A 21172-nucleotide genomic window follows, 5' to 3' on the forward strand; every position below is an offset into this window, starting at 1 on the left:
AAGAGGGTCCTCAGCAGAATCTAACGGTGCTGGTAACCTGATCTCAGACTTCCACCTTCCAGAACTGTGAGAAATTTCTGCTTATAAGCCACGTAGTTTATGGTACTTTGTTATGTTTATATATTATATCTTTTTTTTTTTTTTTTTAAGATGGAGGGTGGGCACCTGGCTGGCTTGCTCGGTTAAGTCTCTCACTCTTGGTTTTGGCTCAAGTCGTGGTCTCAAGGTCATGAGACCGAGCCCCCCCTCAGGCCCTGCCCTCTGTGTAGAATCGGCTTGAGATTCACTGTTCTCCCTCTGCCCTCCCCCTGGCTAGCTCAGTCAGAGCTTGAGATTCTTGATCACAGGGTTTTGAGCTCCAGCCCCACATTTGGCACAGTTTCCATTATAAAAAAAAGTAAGATCTGTCAATAGCCATATTCAAAGACTTTTGGTAAGTCCCCATTCTGGATCTTTTGAAACATTTGACATAGTCTACCCACCATTCCTGTTTCTTGAAATGGCTTTCTCTGGGTTCTTATCAATCTCTGACTGACTGACCTTTCTCTGTCCTTCACAGACTGCTGTCCTTTAAATATAGGGGATTTCCCAAGTTCTGTTCTCAGATCTCCTTTCCATCACTAGTAGTGGCTAAACGTTCTTAATCACAATAACTTATTGGGGGATATATATATATATATATATATATATATATATATATATATATATATATATAGTTTATTTATATATATACAATAAGGATTCTCATTATTTATAGTAGTTATGTTCTGTAAAGTCACCACAAACACTGATTTAGTGAAAACTGAACCATTGCTCCTAGGAGAAATACAGGTTAGGTTTCTAAAAGCTTCTAGACAGATGCCTGGGTGGCTCAGCAGGTTAAGTGTGTCTGCCTTCTGCTCAGGGTGTGATCATGTGATCCTGGAATTCTGGGATCAGGTCCTACATCCTGCTCCCTGCATGGAGCCTGCTTCTGCCTCTGTCTCTTCCTCTTTCTCTGTCTCTCATGAATAAATAAAAGTCTAAAAAACAAGATAAAACCTTCTAGTCACATTTTCATTACTGATTGGTACATGATCTTGTTTTATATGTGTTTCTGTTTAAAGACACTTAGTTTGGGATGCCTGGGTGGCTCAGCAGTTGAGCATCTGCCTTTGACTCAGGGTGTGATCCCGGGGTATGGGATTGGGTCCCACGTCGGACTCCCTGCATGGAGCCTTCTTCTCCCTCTGCCTATGTCTCTGCCTCTCTCTGTGTGTGTCTCTCATGAATAAATAAATAAAATCTTAAAAAAAAAAAAAAAAAAAGACAGTTTAGGGCAGCCCCGGTGGCTCAGCAGTTTAGCGCTGCCTGCAGCCCAGGGCGTGATCCTGGAGACCCTGAATCGAGTCCCACGTCAGGCTCTCTGTATGATGCCTGCTTCTCCCTCTGCCTGTGTCTCTGCCTCTCTCTCTCTGTCTCTATGAATAAATAAAATCTTAAAAAAAAAATATATATATATATATATATACTGTTGATTCATTAACATTGAACTCACAACCAACAGTGCTATAACTCATGCCTGAACAAAGCTTATCTAACACCTGTATTTTCCCCAGAAGTTATGTCACAGCCTTCTTGCACCTAGGAAAGCTACACATCACTTCAATACACGTGAGGGCTACTTTAAACAGTGCAATAAAAGAATGCAAAAAATGTGTGACTATACCACAAAAACATGTTTGCAGTCTGAGATCTGAAACAAAACAACTGTGCCACAGTTCAGTATGTGCACATCAGGGAACTTTTTCACTGCTCTGCATGTCTGTGGATGATCATGAATTCACAGATGTGGAATCCGTGAATAATGAAGATTGACTGTATATGCATATGTATATTTACAAATTAAAAACTTTAATTTAGAAATTAAAAAAGCACCCAAGTGGTGCAGTGGTTGAGTGTCTGCCTTAGGCTCAGGTCATGATCCTGGGGTCGTGGGATGGAGTTCCACATCAGGCTACCCACAGGAAGTCTGCTTCTCCCTCTGCCTATGTCTCTGTCTCATGAATAAATAAAATCTTAAAAAAAAACCCAACTTGTATTAGCAGTTACTAATGTTATTAATGTACTTGTCTTAAGTACCTGCCTCCAAACCAAACCAAGCAAAAACTCTTGAATTCCTCGAGGCAGGGAGACAAACTTATTTTTATATCTCCATCCCAACAGCACACTACTGAGGTTTTGAGGGTGCTGTCATCTATTACTGTTATATATAATCCAAAGGTTCCTGAGAAGACGTAACAGTAGGGACCTACCATCAAATGCACAATATTTTTGAAAAGAGTAATCTTGTCCACTATCTTTACCTCATTTTTTAATCTTAGAGAAAATCCTACGGAGTCAGGTCCCTATTCCCTCTTCTCTGGGCCCTACACAGAGTTTTCTCTCTCTCTCTCTCTCTTTTATTTTTATTTTTTTAATTTCTTATTTATTTATGATAGTCACAGAGAGAGAGAGAGAGGCAGAGACATAGGCAGAGGGAGAAGCAGGCTCCATGCACCGGGAGCCTGACGTGGGATTCGATCCCAGGTCTCCAGGATCGCGCCCTGGGCCAAAGGCAGGCGCCAAACCGCTGCGCCACCCAGGGATCCCTCTCTCTCTCTTTTAAAGATTCCATTCATCCATCCATCCATGAGAGACACACAGAGAGAAAGGCAGAGTCACGGGCAGAGGGAGAAGCAGGCTCCATGCAGGGAGCCCGACGTGGGACTCCATCCCTGGGCCCCAGGATCACAGCCTGGGTGGAAGGCGGCCTCCCAGGCGGCCCTCTGTGGCAGCTTTAGTACAGACCATATTGTAATTCCTAGGTGGTTACATGGCCCCTCCCTGAGATGGAGGTTGGGAGAACCACTATAAAACTTCAAAATGTGATTATATTTTTTGTTTGCAAGGGGGAGGAGAAGGACAGCAGAAGGAGGAGCTTTGCGGGACTTAGGGGCAGAGGCTTGTGTGAACTTCAGCTACTTCGTTTCTAGGTCCCCTCTTTATGGCTTTCTCCAGGTCCTCTATTCTGCAGATACCTGTGACAACTAGAAGTTATCGGTGTTCAGTATTTGATGTTCTTCACCCTTCCTGGGACAAGAGTGAGAGCAAAGAAAGAGTTTTTAAGAAAGAAAGGGTGAGACACCTGAGTGGCTCAGTGGGTGAGCGTCTTCCTTTGGCTCAGGGCGGGATCCCGGGGTCCTGTGATCGAGTCCTGCATCAAGCTCCTTACTGGGAGCCTGCTTCTCCCTCTGCCTGTGTCTCTGCCTCTCTCTCTCTCTCTGTCTATGAATAAATAAATAAAATCTTAAAAAAAAAAAGTTCAGCAAATAAACAAATATGGCAAAATAATAGTTGTTGATTCTGGAAAGGAATATAGCTATTCATTGTACTAATCTTTTTACTTTATGTATAAAAATTTTCACATTATATGTAAATATATATATATAAACAGTTCTTACACATGAAGAAATCAAGAAAGTAATTCTCACACATTTTCCTATGCCTACTTTAACTCCCTCACAGAAGTGAGAATCCATTTTTTAAAAAGAACCATTTGGGGATCCCTGGGTGGCGCAGTGGTTTGGCGCCTGCCTTTGGCCCAGGGCGCGATCCTGGAGACCCGGGATCGAATCCCACGTCAGGCTCCCGGTGCATGGAGCCTGCTTCTCCCTCTGCCTATGTCTCTGCCTCTCTCTCTCTCTCTCTCTCTGACTATCATAAATAAATTTAAAAAAAATAAAATAAAAATAAAAAGAACCATTTGAATCGACCTACTTCCATCACCATTTCTCCCCTTCACATTTGTCTTTGGAAAGAAAGTCAATGCTTCTCCTTTGTATTTAAAGATCACCTTTTGGTTTTCCTTTCCTTTAGCCTCCTTTCCGCTACTTCATGAGAAACAACTCTCAATTTCTTACATTCCTTTTCTCTGATAATTGTGAGTAGGGGAGAGGAAGAAGAGAGGAATTTTTTTTTTTTTTTTTTTTTTTTTTAATTCAGACAGAGAGAGATTGGCAGAGACACAGGCAGAGGGAGAAGCAGGCTCCATGCAGGGAGCCCAACGTGGGACTCCATCCCCAGTCTCCAGGATCACACCCCGGGCTGCAGGCGGCGCTAAACCTCTGCGCCACTAGGGCTGCCCGAAGAGAGGAATTTTGTATCTTGATTTTGTCACAATCTAAATCATGAGATAGATAGCTAGTAAAGTTGGCACTCAGTACTCAAATTTTATTGTTGAAACAAATTTATTTTTAAAGATTTTATTTATTTATTCATGAGAGACACAGAGAGAGAGAGAGAGAGGCAGAGACACCGGCAGAGGGAGAAGTAGGCTCCCTGCAGGGAGCCCGACGTGGGACTCGATCCTGGGACTCCAGGATCACGTCTGAGCATCTAACTCTTGATATAAACTCAGGTCTTCAACTCAGGGTCATGAGTTCGGCCCCGTGTTGAGCTCCATACTGGGTGTGGAACCTATTTAAAAATAAATAAAATAAGGTGAATTTTTCTCCCCCTAATACTTTGGGGCCTCCTTTCTCTATTGGGCTTAAGGAGAATGGGATGTCAAATTTAATAACATGCCATGAGTAAAATATGAGAAAAGTGAACCTCAAGATATTCCAAAATAAAAACATTTTCCTCAGATAAGTTTTAAACTATATTTTACTGGCTTTAACTTCCATTATGTGGACAATTGGGAATTGACTGCAGTTCTAAATGCAGCTTCTAAGAAGCTTGATATTTTGGTATATTCTCCATCCTGTAAGTGTAGGCTTCTAACTCTCAGAGGAAGGAAGCAGCCTCTTTGCACCCTAAAGCCAAATTCAAGGAGTAAGAATGTTTATGTCAGACCACCTGTTTTCCTGTTTGGCTCAAGTCCAATAGATGGAATATTGGGCAAAATGAGACATATTCATATTTTCTTATATGTGGTCAGAAAAAAAATAAAAGACTTTAGTATCTAGTTTTCTTTTCTTTCTTTCTTTCTTTTTTTTTTTTTAAAGATTTTATTTATTCATGAGAGACACAGAGAGAAAGAGAGAGGCAGAGACACAGGCAGAGGGAGAAGCAGGCTCCATGCAGGGAGACCTTCAGCCTAGGTCTCCAGGATCAGGCCTTGGGCTGAAGGCGGCACTAATCCGCTGAGCCACCCAGGCTGCCCTAGTTTTCTTTTCTTTACGCTAGTCGATCCAGAAATGGATAAGACAGGCCCAAATCAGCCACACATTTTACTTCACTGCTTCATGCTCTTTTGTAGATCACAAAAACAGTCATCTCTTTAACTGAAGATATCTCCCAGTGATGTGACTGGCCTTTCTATCGAAATGTTTCTAGCCATCATGTTGCAGTTCAGTAGCTTTTGCAGCATAACAAACCACCACAAAGTGGCTTTAAACAACAATTTATTATTGTTATTTTGTGTGTTGGCTGGCTACAACTATGTGACTTTTCTGCTCTATGTGTTATCAGCTGGGTTTACTCATATGACAGTCATCTAGAGTCTTGACGAAGTCTGAGTGATACAATATGGCTCACACATTGGTCAGTAGGTTCTTGCTATTGGCTGGAACTTTTCTCTCCACCTAATCTCTCCAGCAGGATAGCTGGACTTCTCTACAAGGCTCCAAGAAGGTGAAAAGTGAAAACTACCAAGTCTCTTAAGTCCTGACTTTCAGGGCAGCCCCGGTGGTGCAGCGGTTTGGCGCCACCTGCAGCCTGGGGTGTGATCCTGGGGACCTGGGATCGAGTCCCACATCAGGCTCCCTGCATGGAGCCTGCTTCTCCCTCTGCCTCTCTCTCTGTCTCAATAAATAAATAAAATCTTTTTTTTTTTTTTTTTTAATTTTTTTATTTATTATTTATGATAGTCACACAGAGAGAGAGAGAGAGGCAGAGACACAGGCAGACGGAGAAGCAGGCTCCATGCACCGGGAGCCCGACGTGGGATTCGATCCCGGGTCTCCAGGATCGCGCCCTGGGCCAAAGGCAGGCGCCAAACCGCTGCTCCACCCAGGGATCCCAATAAATAAAATCTTAAAAAAAAAAAAAAAGTCCTGACTTTCAAATTGTCACAGTTTTATTTCCACCATATTCTCATGGTTAAAGCAAGTAGCAAGGCCAGTCCAGATTCAAGGGTTGGGGAAATAAATGCAACCTCTTAAAAAATAAATAAATAAATAAATAAATAAATAAATAAATAAATAAATAAATAAATAAGTGCAACCTCTTGATGAGAAGAATAGGAATGGCAGGAACTATATTGCTAGTCACCTTTGCAGACAATCTATCACACATGGGAAAAGAGAAGACTAAAGAGACAGAAAAGAACTTTAATTGAGAAAAGAGGAGAAATATGAGATGAAACAGAGAAAAAACAATATAGGTGTGCTTCTACAATGCTTTTGTCAGCTGAATTTCTCCAGGAAAACTAACTGAATGTACAAATGAATGAATATATGTTTGTCTTAGTAAAGGAAGGAAACATCATGCATTTTGTCTGTCTTGTTCTTTTTTTTTTTAAGATTATATTTATTTATTCATGAGAGAGAGAGAAAGAGAGAGAGAGAGGCAGAGACATAGGCAGAGAGAGAAACAGGCTTCATGCAGGGAGTCCGATGTGGGATTCGATCCCGGGTCTCCAGGATCATGCCCTGGGCTGAAGGCGGCGCTAAACGACTGAGCCACCCAGGGATCCCCCGGTTAATCGATTTCTGACAAGAGTGTCAAGACAGTTGAATGGGGGAAAGAATAATCATTTTTAAAATTTTTTTTTATTTATTCATGAGACACACAGAGAGAGAGAGAGAGAGAGGAGAGAGAGGCAGAGACACAGGCAGAGGGAGAAGCAGGCTCCATGCAGGGAGCCCGACCTGGGACAGGATCCTGGGACTCCAGGATCCTGCCCCAGGCCAAAGGCAGGCGCTAAACCGCTGAGCCACCCAGGGATCCCCAAGAATAATCTTTTTAATGAATGATGTGGGGACTACTGGATATGCAAAAAAAAAAAAAAAAATTTGGACCTCTACCTTATATTGTATATAGGGATTAGCTCAAAATGGGTCAAAGGCTTTCATATTAAGAACTAAAACTAGGGCAGCCCTGGTGGCACAGTGGTTTAGCGCCGCCTGCAGCCTGGGGTGTGATCCTGGAGACTAGGGATCCAGTCCCACGTCGGCCCCGTGCATGGAGCCTGCTTCTCCCTCTACCTATGACTGCCTCTCTCTCTGAATAAGTAAATAAAATCTTTAAAAGAAAAAAAAAAAAAGAACTAAAAGTATAAAATCCTTAAAGAAAAACATAGGTGTAAATCTTTGTGACATTGCATTAAGCAATGGCTTCTTGCATTTTACACCAAATGTGTAAGCAACCAAACGGAAAAAAATTTTATAAATCAGAATTGAGCAAAATTTGAAAATCCTGTTCTTCAAAGGATACTCTCCGGAAAAGTGACAAGACAACTCAGAATGAGAAAAAATATTTGTAAATCATATATCTGCTAAGGGTCTAGCATACAGAGTATATAAAGAACTATTCCAAGTCAACATTAAATACATAAATAACTGAATTTAAAAAATGGACACAAGGGGAAGTCCCGATGGCTCAGCAGTTTAGTGCCGCCTTCAGCCCGGGGTGGGATCCTGGAGACTAGGGATGGAGTCCCACGTCGGGCTCCCTGCATGGAGCCTGCTTCTCCCTCTGCCTGTGTCTCTGCCTCTCTCTGTGTGTCTCTCATGAATAAATAAATAAAATATTTTTTTAAATAAATAAAAAATGGACACGGGATTAGAAGAAGACTTATTCAAAGATGATACACAAATGGCCAGTAAACACATGAAAAGATGACATTAGTCATTAAGAAAATACAAATCAAAACTACAATGAGATACCAATTCATACCCATTAGGATGGCTAAAATAAAAATGAGATACAATAACAAATTTTGGTGACTATGAGGAGAAATAGGAACCCTCATACTTTGCTGGTGGGACTGTAAAATAGTGGAGCCACTTTGTTTAACATTTCAAGGAAGTGTTTTCCAGAGTTACCACATGATCTAGCAATTCCACTTCTAGGTATGTACTAAAGAAAGATAAAAACATATATTTATATAAAAATGTGTATGTGAATATCTAACAGCATCATTCATAGTAGTAAAAAAAGTGGAAACAACACAAATGTCTATCAACTGATGGATGAATAAATAAAATGTGGTATGTTCATGTAATTAAATATTATTTGGCCGTAAAGAGAAAGACATACTGCAATATAGATGAAATTTAAAACCATTCTGGTAAGTGAAAATAGCCAGACACAAAAGGCTACATATTGTGTGATTCTATTTACATTAGATGTCCAGGATAAACAGAGACAGAAGGTAGATTTGTGGATATCTTGGGTTGGAGTGGGGAGGGTTGGGTAGAAATGAGTAACTGCTATTGGGTATAGGGTATCTCTTTGGGCTCATAAAAACATTCTAAAATTGATTGTGGTGATGGCTGCACAATCCTTACTAAAAACCGCTGAATTGCACGCATAAATGAGTAATTTTTATTTTTGAAGTAGGCTCCATGACCAGTGTGGATGGAGCCCAACACGGGGCTTGAACTCACAACCCTGAGATCGAGACCTGAGCTGTGATCAAGAATTGGATGCTTACCTGACTGAACCACACAGGTGCCTCATAAATGTGCAAATCATATGATATATGAATTATGTCTTAAAATAACATAAGTCAGATTTATAGAACACTCCACCTAACTACACCAGAATACATACTCTTTTCAGATACACATAGAACTTTTACCAAGATAGACCATATTCTGGGCTGTAATACAAGGCTCAATAAATTTATAAAGATATCAGTATACAGGCTATTCTAGGGCCACAATAGAATTAAATTAGAAACCAGGAGCAGAAAGACATCTAGAAAATAGCCCAGTATTTTAAACCAAATAAAACAATTCTAAAGAACCCACAAGTCAAAGAAAAAATTGAAGGGGAATTTTAAAATAATTGAACTAAAGTTTGTGGAGATTTGTGGACTCCAGAAAGGCAGTAGGCAGTACTTTTGGAGGAAATTTGTTCTAAACTTACCAAATACTCAGTATTTAACAGAAACAAGCTATTGATTTATACATCAACATAAACGAATCTCAGTTACTAACGGTGAAAGGAGCCAGTCAAAAAAGTGTATCTTGTATAATTACAGGTCCTATTTTTTAAAAGATTTTATTTATTTATTCATGAGAGACACAAAGGGAGAGAGAGGCAGAGACACAGGCAGAGGGAGAAGCAGGCTCCATGCACCGGGAGCCTGATGTGGGATTCGATCCCGGGTCTCCAGGATCGTGCCCTGGGCCAAAGGCAGGCGCCAAACCACTGAGCTATTCAGGGATCCCCAGGTCCTTTTTTTTTTTTTTTTTAATTACTATTTTCTTTTTTTTTCTTTTTTTTAAATTTTTATTTATTTATGATAGTCACAGAGAGAGAGAGAGAGAGAGGCAGAGACACAGGCAGAGGGAGAAGCAGGCTCCATGCACCGGGACCCCGATGTGGGATTCGATCCTGGGTCTCCAGAATCGCGCCCTGGGCCAAAGGCAGGCGCCAAACCGCTGCGCCACCCAGGGATCCCCAGGTCCTATTTTTTAAAAAGGATTTTATTTATTCATGGGACACACACGGAGAGAGAGGCAGAGACACAGGCAGAGGGAGAAGTAGGCTCCATGCAGGAAGCCCGATGTGGGATTCAATCCTGGGACTTCAGGATCATGCCCTGAGCCAAAGGCAGACGCTCAATGGCTGAGCCACCCAGGCATCCCACAGGTCCAATTTTTAAAAATTCTGGAAAATTCAAACTAATCTTTTTTTTTTTTTTTCAAACTAATCTTTAGTGACAAAATAGATCAGTGGTTACCTGGTGCCAAAATTTGGGGTGGGGGGATCCCTGGGTGGCCCTGCCTTTGGCCCAGGGCACGATCCTGGAGACGCAGGATCGAATCCCACGTCGGGCTCCCGGGGCATGGAGCCTGCTTCTCCCTCTGCCTGTGTCTCTGCCTCTCTCTCTCTCTGTGACTATCATAAATAAATAAATAAAAATTAAAAAAAAAAAGAACTGCTTAAAACAAAATTTGGGGTGGGGAAAGAGGAAGGATTACAAAGGCGCATTAAAGAAGCTTTTTGGAGTGATTGGTATGTTTATTTTTATTTTGGTGATGGTGTGTGGGTGTATAAATATGTCGAAAATTATCAAATTAAACACTTTAAATATTAAATTGAAAAAGAGCCCAGAAATCTGTATAGAGATCTTGAATCTTCGATTGAATTCTAAGCTGTGCACATGAGAATAAGTTTCTTTCTTTCTTTCTTTCTTTTTTTTTTTTTTGTTTTTTTTTTTTTGAGGATAAGTTTCTACTTAGTTTTAGCTTTCTGTAAAACTTGCCTGATGTTGCTTACTATGCCTCCAGTGTTGATGTGATGCCAAGATTTGAACCACTCTTTATCCCTCTTATGGGACATGTATCAGGGATGCAAAAACCAATGAACTCTATTTCCACAAGGAGTTCTCATCAGAGCATGGACCCCAATCTTCAGGAGCCAGGCACGTATATATGTGTGTATAGCTATTAGGCAAGAAAGTATAAAGACTAAAAGCACTCTAGAAAGGCCAAATGCAAAAAGCAGTAAAATCCAAGTGCTATATTTAAACATCTCCATACTAATTAACTAATTAAACATTTCTGTGGCTGACCATTTTATCACTGCTGGTGTAGATGGATAAGGGCAAAAAGTATGGCAAGATCAAGGTATGAGGATATATCAGGGAAGAACATAGGCAAAGGATTGCAAAATAAAAGTTTGATTTAATTAAATAGTTTTATGTATTTGGGAAGACTGGAACATAAAGTATAAGTGAGAGGCCAATACTTGTTCCTTTATTTTTTTTAAAGATTTTATTTATTTATTCATAGACACAGAGAGAGAGGCAGAGACACAGGCAGAGGGAGGAGCAGGCTCCATGCACCGGGAGCCCGATGTGGGACTTGATTCCGGGTCTCCAGGATCACGCCCTGGGCTGCCGGGGGCGCTAAGCCGCTGCCCCACGGGGGCTGCCCTACTTGTTCCTTTATAATATATATTGAAATTTTCAATAGTTTTTGTAAGTATTTGCTTAGTTATGTCACCAGACTGGATGGTAACAGAGGAGGAAGGGTCTTGGAAATTCACAAGTGAGTTGTTTACCTATAGAAATACCATTCTGAATACTAATTTCATCAGAAGATGTTTTACGCTCATGAGCCATTCCTTCCCTAAGCCGGAAAACAGATGCCATTCTTGGATGATTAAATCAAACAACCTTGATATCTACTCTGGACAATGCTCAGAAATTGTGTGTCAAATCATAATTGGTCTCAATTGCTCTTGAATTAGTTCCACTATATTTTGAAAAATGGTCTGTATCCATATGTAGTATCATCAAGAAGCTTTAAAGCACTAACTTTTTAAAATTTTTTAATTTTAGGTGGTTACTGTATAGTGCAATACTGGTTTCTGGAGTAGAATTCAGTGATTCATTATATGCAACACCCAGTGCTCATCGTAACAATGCCCTCCTTAATTCTCATCACCCATCTAGCCCATTCCCCACCCACCTCTGTCCATCAGCCCTGTTTGTTCTCCATTATCAAGAGCCTCCTATGGCTTGTGTCCTTCTCTCCTTTTTTTCTTTTCTCCCTTCCCATATGTTCATCTGTTTTCTTTTTTAAATTCCACATATAAGTGAGAGCATATGGTATTTGTCTCTCTCGAGCTGACTTATTTCACTTAGTATAATACACACTAGCTCCATCCAAGTCATTGCAAATACCAAGATTTCATTCTTTTTTTTAGATTATTTATTTATTTATTTATTTATTTATTTATTTATTTATAGACACACACACAGAGAGAGAGAGAGAGAGAGGCAGAGACACAGGCAGAGGGAGAAGCAGGCTCCATGCAGGGAGCCCGATGTGGGACTCGATTCTGGGTCTCCAGGATCACACCCTGGGCTCAGGCGGCGCTAAACCGCTGCGCCACCGGGGCTGCCCAATATTTCATTCTTTTTGATGGCTGAGTAATATTCCATTGTGTGATGTGTGAGTGTGTGTGTGTATGTGTGTATGCATATCACATCCTCTTTATCCATTCATCAGTTGATGGACATCTGGGCTCTCTCCATCGTTTGGCTGTTGCTGATAATGCTGCTATAAACAATTAGTGCATGTATCCCTTCAAATCTGTATTTTTGTATCCTTTGGGTAAATACCTAGTGGTGCAATTGCTGGATGGCAGGGTAGTTCTATTTTTAACATTTTGAGGAACCTCCATACTGTTCTCCCAGTAGCTGCACCGGTTTGCATTGCAAAAAGCATTAACCTTTGAAGTTAAAGACTGAATCTAAATCCTTCGTTAATGTTATTCTATAACCAGATACACCAACTTGATTTATTACCATATCAATAATCACAGTATTATTCATTATATTTCAACTACAGTTCTCAAACCACACTTTTTAAAAAAATATTTTATTTATTTATTTTGGATTTTATTTATTTATTCACGAGAGACACACACACACACACAAACACACACAGGCAGAGACACAGGCAGAGGGAGAAGCAGGCTCCATGCAGGAAGCCCAATGTGGGACTCCATCCCAAGACCTCGGGAATCACAACCTGAGCCAAAGGCGTAGACGCTCAACCACTGAGCCACCCAGGTGTTCCTGAAAATCTCTCTCTTTCATTACCCCAACAGAAATAAAACAATAATTGGAGGCTGTTCAAATGCTGAATACTCCTTAAATGAATAGGTTAAAAGATGTGTAGAGAAAAATATGGAGACCAAGCTAAGGATTTAGAATTTCATTATTTGCCTTTCCCATTAGACTAATTTCCAGGAGGGCATATCCATGTCTTATTCTCTGTTGGATTCTCACTGTGTAGCTAATGGTAGGAATTGTGGAATTTATTGAATGAGTGAATACTGATTCCCATTTTTCAAACTCTATTCCAATGAGAGGGATATGTAAGGCTGAGTAGGCAAGGCTCCAGAATAGTTTCTTTAATCAGTTTGTTAGAATTTTAATTAACTTATATGGAACAAAGGATTTCGTGACTAAAGTTTTAAAGTTGCTGCTTTATTCAACAGAGCTTTATGTGGGAGAGGATTTTACTTTAAAATTTTGTTTTAGTTAATTAATTAATTTATTTATAGAGAGTGAGAGAGAACATGAGCAGGGGGAGGGACAGAGGGAATGGGAAAGAAGGAATCCCAAGCCAACTCTGCACGGAGTGTGCAGCCCAACTCCGGACTCGATCCCAGGACTCTGAGATCATGACCCAGCCAAAACTGAGAGTTGGGCACTTAACTGACTGAGCCAACCAGGAGACCTGGGAGGTTTTACAGTCAACCCACCTTACGGAGGTAAGTGTAGAGGGATTCTTAGTGGAAAGTAGAACAGTTAGGAAATTATGTCAATAGCCTGCTCAGGGTGGTCTTTCTTTCTTTCATTTGAGAGAGAGTGAGTGAGTGGGGGTAGAGACAGAAGGACAGAAGGACAGGGAGGAGAGAATCTCAAGGGGATTCCCCACTGAGCAGGGAGTCCAATGCAGGGCCCCCTCTCATGATCCTGAGATCATGACCTGAGCCAACATCAAGAGTTGGTCACTTAACTGACTGAGCCACCCAGGTGCGCCCTAGGTGGTTTTCAATTAAGGCATTAGGAATGAAGAGAGAGGGGATAGACAGAATTTTTTTCTTTTTCTAAAGATTTTATTTATTTATTCATGAGAGAGAGAGATAGAGAGAGAGAGAGAGAGAGAGAGGCAGAGACACAGGCAGAGGGAGAAGCAGGCTCCATGCTGGGAGCCTAATGTGAGACCGGATCCCAGGTCTCCAGGATCATGCCCTGGGCTGAAGGTGGTGTTAAACCGCTGAGCCACCTGGGCTGCCTCAGAAATTTTTTCTTAAAATAATTTTAAAAAGCCAAAACACACACACACACACACACACACACACACACACACACAAAGCCAAAACACTTAACATAGGGGCGCCTGGCTGGCTCAGTTAGTAAAGCATGTGACTCTTAATCTCAGGGTGTGGCTCAAGCCCCATGTTGTGTATACAGATTACTCAAAAATAAAAAATCTCAAAAAACCAAAAATCCCCCAACAAAGCCTTTAACATAAACAAATGATTACCATCCTAACCATTTTTTAAGTGTAGTTAGTTCAGTGAGATTAAGTATATTCACATTGTTGTGCAACCCTCACCCTCTATCTTCAGAACTTTTTCATCTTCCCCAATTGAAATTCTGTACTCATTAAACCAAATTCTTCCTCTCCTTTCTCCAACCCCTCGCAAACACCATTCTATCTTGTCTCTATGAATGTGACTAATTAAGGTACCGTATATAAGTGGAATCATACAATATTTGCCTGTTTGTGACTGGCTTATTTTACACAGCTTAATGTCTTTAAGGTTCGTCCATGTTGTAGCATGTGCCAGAATTTCCTTCCTTCTCTCTTTTTTTTTTTTTTAAGATTTTATTTATTCATGAGAGACAGAGAGAGAGAGGCAGAGACACAGGCAGAGGGAGAAGCAGGCTCCATGCGGGGAGCCCAATGGACTCGATCCCGGGTCCCCAGGATCAGGCCCTGGGCTGAAGGTGGCGCTAAACCGCTGAGCCACCAGGGCTGCCCAGAATTTCCTTTCTTTTTTTTTCTTTTTAAAACATTTTTTTTTTTTTTTAATTCATAGAGACAGAGAGAGAGGCAGAGGAGGCAGAGGCACAGGCAGAGGGAGAAGCAGGCATCACACAGGGAGCCCAATGTAGGACTCGATCCAGGGTCCCCAGGATCACTCACTCCCCGGGCCGCAGGCAGTGCCAAACCACTGCGCCACCGGGGCTGCCCAGAATTTCCTTTCTTTTGAGGCTGAATACTATTCCACTGTGTAGATATACTGCTTTTTGTTTATCAATTCATCTGTGAGGGTCATTTAGGTTGCTTCCATCTTTGGGCTATTGTGAATGCTTCATGGATATACAGATGTCTCTGAGGCCCTGATTCCACTGGAGTCTATACCCAGAAGTGGAATTACTAGATCATATGGTAATTCTATTTTTAATTTTTGATAACTACCATACTGTTTTCCATACCAAAGACACCATTTTACTTTCCATTAATGATGCACAGCAGGGAGCCTGGGTGACTCAGTTGGTTAAGCCTTCGGCTCAGGTCATGACCCCAGGGTCCTGGGATTGATGACAAGGAGCTCCCTGGTCAGCGGGGAGCCTGCTTGTCCCTCTCTCCCTCTGCTATCCACCCTGCCTCCCCCCTCCCTCCCCCCCCTCCGCCCCCTGTGTGGGCTTTCTGGCTCTGTCAAGATTTTATTTACTTGAGAAAGAGCGAGCACAAGAGGGGTGGGGAGGAGGGCAGAGGGAGAAGCAGACTCCCCACTGAGCAGGGAGCCCAATGTGGGGCTGAATCCCAGGATCATGACCTGAGTTGAAGGCTGAAGGCAGATGCTTAACCCCAACTGAGCCATCCAGGAACCCTTTTTCAAATTTTTGAAAAAGCTTTTCTTTTGATAGTAGCTATTCTAATGCGTGTGAGGTGCTCACTGTAGTTTTGACTTGCATTTCCCTAATGATTAGTGACAATGAGCATTTTTTCTTGTGCTTATTGCCGATTTGTAGAACTCCTTGGGGAAAGATCTGTTCATGTTCTTTGCCCATTTAAAAAAAAATTTTTTTTTGTTCACCTGTAGTTCTTTATATATCCTGAATACTATTCCCTCATCAGATAGGTCATTTATGAATATATTCTGACAATCTGAATGCTTTTTTTTTTTTTTTTTTAAGGTTTTATTTATCTGACAGAGCACAGGCAGGGGGAGTGGCAGGAAGAAGCAGACTCCCTACAGAGCAGGGAGCCTGATGCAAAAATTTTTTGAGGGGTGCCTGGGTAGCTCAGTTGGTTTAGTGGCTGCCTTTGGCTCAGGTCATGTCAGGTCATGACCTCCGGGTCCTGGGATCAAGCTCCTGTTAGTGAGTCTAGCAGTTAAGCAGTTAGAGTCTGCTTCTGTCCCACCCTGCCCCTCACCCCACCACATACTCTCTCTCAAAATCTTAAAAAAAAAAAAAGACTTTTTTCTGAGAGAGAGAGAGAGAGAAGAAAGCACAAGCTGATGGGGGTGGAGTGGGGTGGCAGGGTGGGTGTAGAGGGCTAGGGAGAAGACTTCCTGCTGAGCAGGGAGCTCAAGGCAGGGCCCGATCCCAGGACCCTGGGATCATGACTTGAGCTGAACACAGCTGCTTAACCAACTGAGCTGCCCAGGTACCCCTGTAGGTTGCCTTTTTATTCTGTTGATTTATGTCCTTTGTTGCAGAGAAATTTTAAATTTTGGTGAAATCTACATTTACTTTTTTTTTATGGCAAGAGATTTATATTTAGATTTATTGCCAGCTGGACTCAGTTCAGATGATCCCAATTTTGTTGGCAACATCCAAAGCATCAGTCAGGAGCTAGTGGAACATATGGTTTCTTCTCTCCATCAGGCTTGAACAGGGTGTTATCTTGGCCACAGCAATATTGTAGAGCTTCTTCACAGCCTGATCTGGTGCTTGTTGGCCTTAACATCCACAATGAACACGAGTGTGTTCTCTTCTATTTTCCTCATGGCTGACTTGGTAGTCAGGGGGGACTTGATGATGGCATAGTGATCAAGCTTGTTTCTCCTGGGGGTACTCTTTTGAGGATATTTGGGCTGCCTTCTGAGATGCAGGGTGTGTTGGGTCTTCGGAATGTAGGCATTGTGCAGATCTTTTTTTTGGATGCCTTTCAGCACAGCTTTCTTGGCTTTCAAAGCCTTTGCTTTGGCTTCTGCTTTGGGAGGGGCAAGGGCTTCCTTCTTCACCTTAGGGAACATCTTCATGAAAGTTTTTTTTTTTTTTTTTTTTTAAGATTTTATTTATTTATTCATAGAGACATAGCTGGAGAGAGAGGCAAAGACACAGCAGAGGGAGAAGCAGGCTCCATGCAAGGAGCCCGACGCGGGACTCGATCCCGGGTCTCCAAGATCACGCCCCGGGCTGCAGGCGGTGCTAAACCGCTGCGCCACTGGGGCTGCCCTGTTTTTGTTTTTTAAGGTAATCTCTACACCCAACGTGGGGCTTGAACTCACCACCCTAAGATCAAGAGTCATATGCTTTACCAACTGAGCCAGCCAGGCACTCAAACCTATTTTGCTATTGCCTATGCTTTTGGGATCACATAAACCATTGCCATATCAAAGGCACGAGGCTTTTCTCCTGTTTTCTTCTTAGAGTTTTATGGTTTTAGGTCTTATAGTTAGGCCTTTGATCCATTTGCAGTTAATTTCTTTATATGGTAAGGTGAGAATGCTTTGTCATTCATGAGCTGTGTTAACACAGGGAAAACACAGGAAAATTCTGAGAGGGTAGACAGATAATGGAATTAATTTTGGGGATGTCAAAACTGAAGATGAAACAAATTTAAGAGGAACCAAGGGGATGTTAAGGAGACTAATTTGAAGACAAATATAGCTATGCATCAAAGCCCATTGGAATTAGCAACTAGGTGAACTTGAGAGCTATTTGGTGGAAAGGTACAGATAAAAGCCTACTATGGACTAGAAAGGGAATGAATGTAGAGCTACATCTATCATCATAGAGAGATCATGGAAACAAAGTTGAAGTGAAAAGAAATCTGCAGGAAGATATATAATGTACAAAGTTTTTTCTTTTTTTCACATTGTTTAAAGTTTTAAAACTTGTAAATCACTAACTTCTTTGGGTATATAAATATGTATTGAGAAAATATCAACTTAGGTAGAGGAATTATAAAACTAGTTCATGATAGTGCTATCTCGGAGGGAAATAGATCTGAGGAAGGATATACAAGGGTCTCTATACCTATCTGTAATGTTTAATTTCTAAAAAACAAAATAGCAGGAGCCTGGGTGGCTCAGCAGCTGAGCATCTGCCTTTGGCCCAGGGTGTGATCCTGGAGTCCTGGGATCTGGTCTCACATTAGGCTCCCAGCATGGAGCCTGCTTCTCCCTCTACCTGTGTCTTTCTCTCTCTCTGTCTCTCATGAACAAACAAAGTCTTAAAAACAAAAAACAGGGATCCCTGGGTGGCGCAGCAGTTTAGCGCCTGCCTTTGGCCCAGGGCGCGATCCTGGAGACCGGGGATCGAATCCCACGTCAGGCTCCCGGTGCATGGAGCCTGCTTCTCCCTCTGCCTATGTCTCTGCCTCTCTCTCTCTCTCTTTCCGTGTGTGACTATCATAAATAAATGAAAAAAAAATTAAAAAACAACAACAACAACAACAACAAAATAGCTGATGTCAGGTGCACAGTTCTCTATCTGCACGTTTGAAGTATTTCCCCAAATAAGAAGAAAGTCTGCTAATGGAGAAACATGGTGAGAGAATACAGCTAACTGGCCTACTTTGTTTTCTTCATCTTTTCCTTTATAAATCAGAAGGGTCATTCAGTAAATAACCAGTGGGATCTAACAATCCTATACATGTTTTGGAAGTATCAGTTTGTTTTTATTCCCTTTAACAGATGAAGTCAGAGGTTACTTAAAATATCACTGTTGGGACGGCTGGGTGGCTCAGCGGTTGAGCGTCTGCCTTTGGCTCAGGGTCTGATCCCGGAATCCCAGGATCGAGTCCCAGGTTGGGCTCCCCGCATGGAGCCTGCTTCTCCCTCTGCCTGTGTCTCTGCCTCTCTCTCGGTCTCTCATGAATAAGTAAATAACTTTAAAAGAATATATCACTGTTAAATGGTCCTTCGGGAGCACCTGGGTGGCTCAGGTCTTGATTTCAGGTTTCTGAGATAAAGCCCCAAGTTGGGCTCTCTGCTCAGCGGGGATTCTTCTTCCTGTTTCTGCCCCCCACACCCCATACTCAGGCTCTTTATTGCTCTGCTTTAAAATAAATAAAACCTTAAAAAAAAAAAAAAGGTCTGGTGACTATTTGAACAGAGACTTAATCATTTTAAGAACCAGGAAAGAGGGGATCCCTGGGTGGCTCAGTGGTTTAGCACCTGCCTTCGGCCCAGGGCGTGATCCTGGGGTCCTGGGATCAAGTCCCACAACAGGCTCCCTGCATGGAGTCCGCTTCTCCCTCTGCCTCTCTCTGTCTCTCATAAATAAATAAAACAATCTTAAAACAAACTATATATTCCCTAACTTAAGAACCAAAAATTTGAAAAAAAAAAAAAATTTGATCATTCTGTGACAGAGGATGTTAGTGATACATTTCAAGTGTGTTGGAAAAAAAATGCTTGAAGGGAAGGAAATAATGGTTGAAGAAAAAAGTAGCGATAACAAGGTTCTTGAGATGGGAAGAAAGCACTATAGCACTAGTGGCAGTAATAGCCTTGAACAAGATACTTCTCTAAAAGTAACCAAGAATTGGCAGTTTAACACTGTAGAGAGGGAAAGGTGAGGGAACTAGGAGTTAATATCCCTGAATTTCTTCCTGAAATGAGAATTACAGAGCTAAGTCAGATTTGGCAACCAAGGGGCCTATCTTCAGCCTCATGAGCAAATGAACTCTTCTACCCCAGTAAAATGGAAGGTCACCATTCTTAGCGAGATATCCATTTGTGGTTCTTCAGTACAGCCTACGACTTCTTACAAATATAGCCTACCCCAATGAAAAGACACTACTATTCAGTGGCTGTCTTTGGGGGAAGTCATTTAACCTCTTTGGCCCTCAGCTTTCACTCACATCTGTTAAAATATCTACTCTTAGGAATCAAGAAGACTGAATTCAAGGGGCACCTGACTGGCTGTCAGAGGAGCATACAACTCTTGACCTCAGGGTTGTGAATACAAGCCCCATGCTGGGTGAAGAATCTTACATAAATAAACTAAAAAAAAATATTGAACAGTAATATAAATGTAAGTTTCGTCCCCAAAGCCTTCCACCATGTTAACCTCCCATCCTAACATTGCTTCGAGTTGTATTATCACTCGTTTTAGGATTCTTATCTCTACATTTACTTTTAAGCCTTCCTATTTCCAAATTTCAGTCCTCAGCTTTTCCCCCAAACCATTTTCTAACAATTCAAACTCAGAAGCTTTACCCTTCATAGGACTTCTATGGAATTAGGTATATTTTTCATATACTGGCTAATTATGTATCAATTTACCTGGTTTCCACTCACTGCCTTAGCGTAAATTATGGCTACTCTAATTATAATTTATTCTGTACATTAAAATGTCTGTATAATGAGAGCAGAGGATTTGCACTGTATACAACAGTCAAAAACTCCCTTCATGAGGTACCTTTTCATTTTTAGTCTTTTCATCTACATCCATTATGTTCCCTCTAAACCCTGTATCAAGGGATCCCTGGGTGGCGCAGCGGTTTGGCGCCTGCCTTTGGCCCTGGGCGTGATCCTGGAGACCCGGGATCGAATCCCATATCAGGCTCCCGATGCATGGAGCCTGCTTCTCCCTCTGCCTGTGTCTCTGCCTCTCTCTCTCTCTCTCTCTGACTATCATAAGTAAATAAATAAAAATTAAAAAAAAAAAAAAAAAAAAAAAAAAAAAAAATAAACCCTGTATCAAGCTTTTACGTATCAAGATGTAACCAGTGTGAACTGCTTCTCAAAGGCCAATATATATATTCAAAAAGATTGTGGGCCACCTGATTTTGGGCCAAAAAGAAGTGGCTGAGAGCCTCTGCCTTTGGCTCATGGTGTGATCCCGGAGTATCGGGATTGAGTCTCACATCGGGCTCCCTGCAGGGAGCCTGCTTCTCCCTCTGCCTGTGTCTCTGCCTCTCTCTCTCATGAATAAAGAAATAAAAATCTTAAAAAAAAAAAAAGAAAAAAGAGGGATCCCTGGGTGGCGCAGCTGTTTGGCGCCTGCCTTTGGCCCAGGGCGCGATCCTGGAGACCTGGGATCGAATCCCACGTCAGGCTCCCGGTGCGTGGAGCCTGCCTCTCTCTCTCTCTCTGTGACTATCATCAAAACAAAACAAAAAAGAAAAAAGAAAAAAGAGAAAAAAGAAAAAAAAAGATTGTAGGCCAGAAAAGAGGCTGATGATTATCAAATAAA

The sequence above is a fragment of the Canis lupus genome, chromosome 11 (assembly GCF_048164855.1).
Source record: "Canis lupus baileyi chromosome 11, mCanLup2.hap1, whole genome shotgun sequence".
Lineage (NCBI taxonomy): Eukaryota > Metazoa > Chordata > Mammalia > Carnivora > Canidae > Canis > Canis lupus.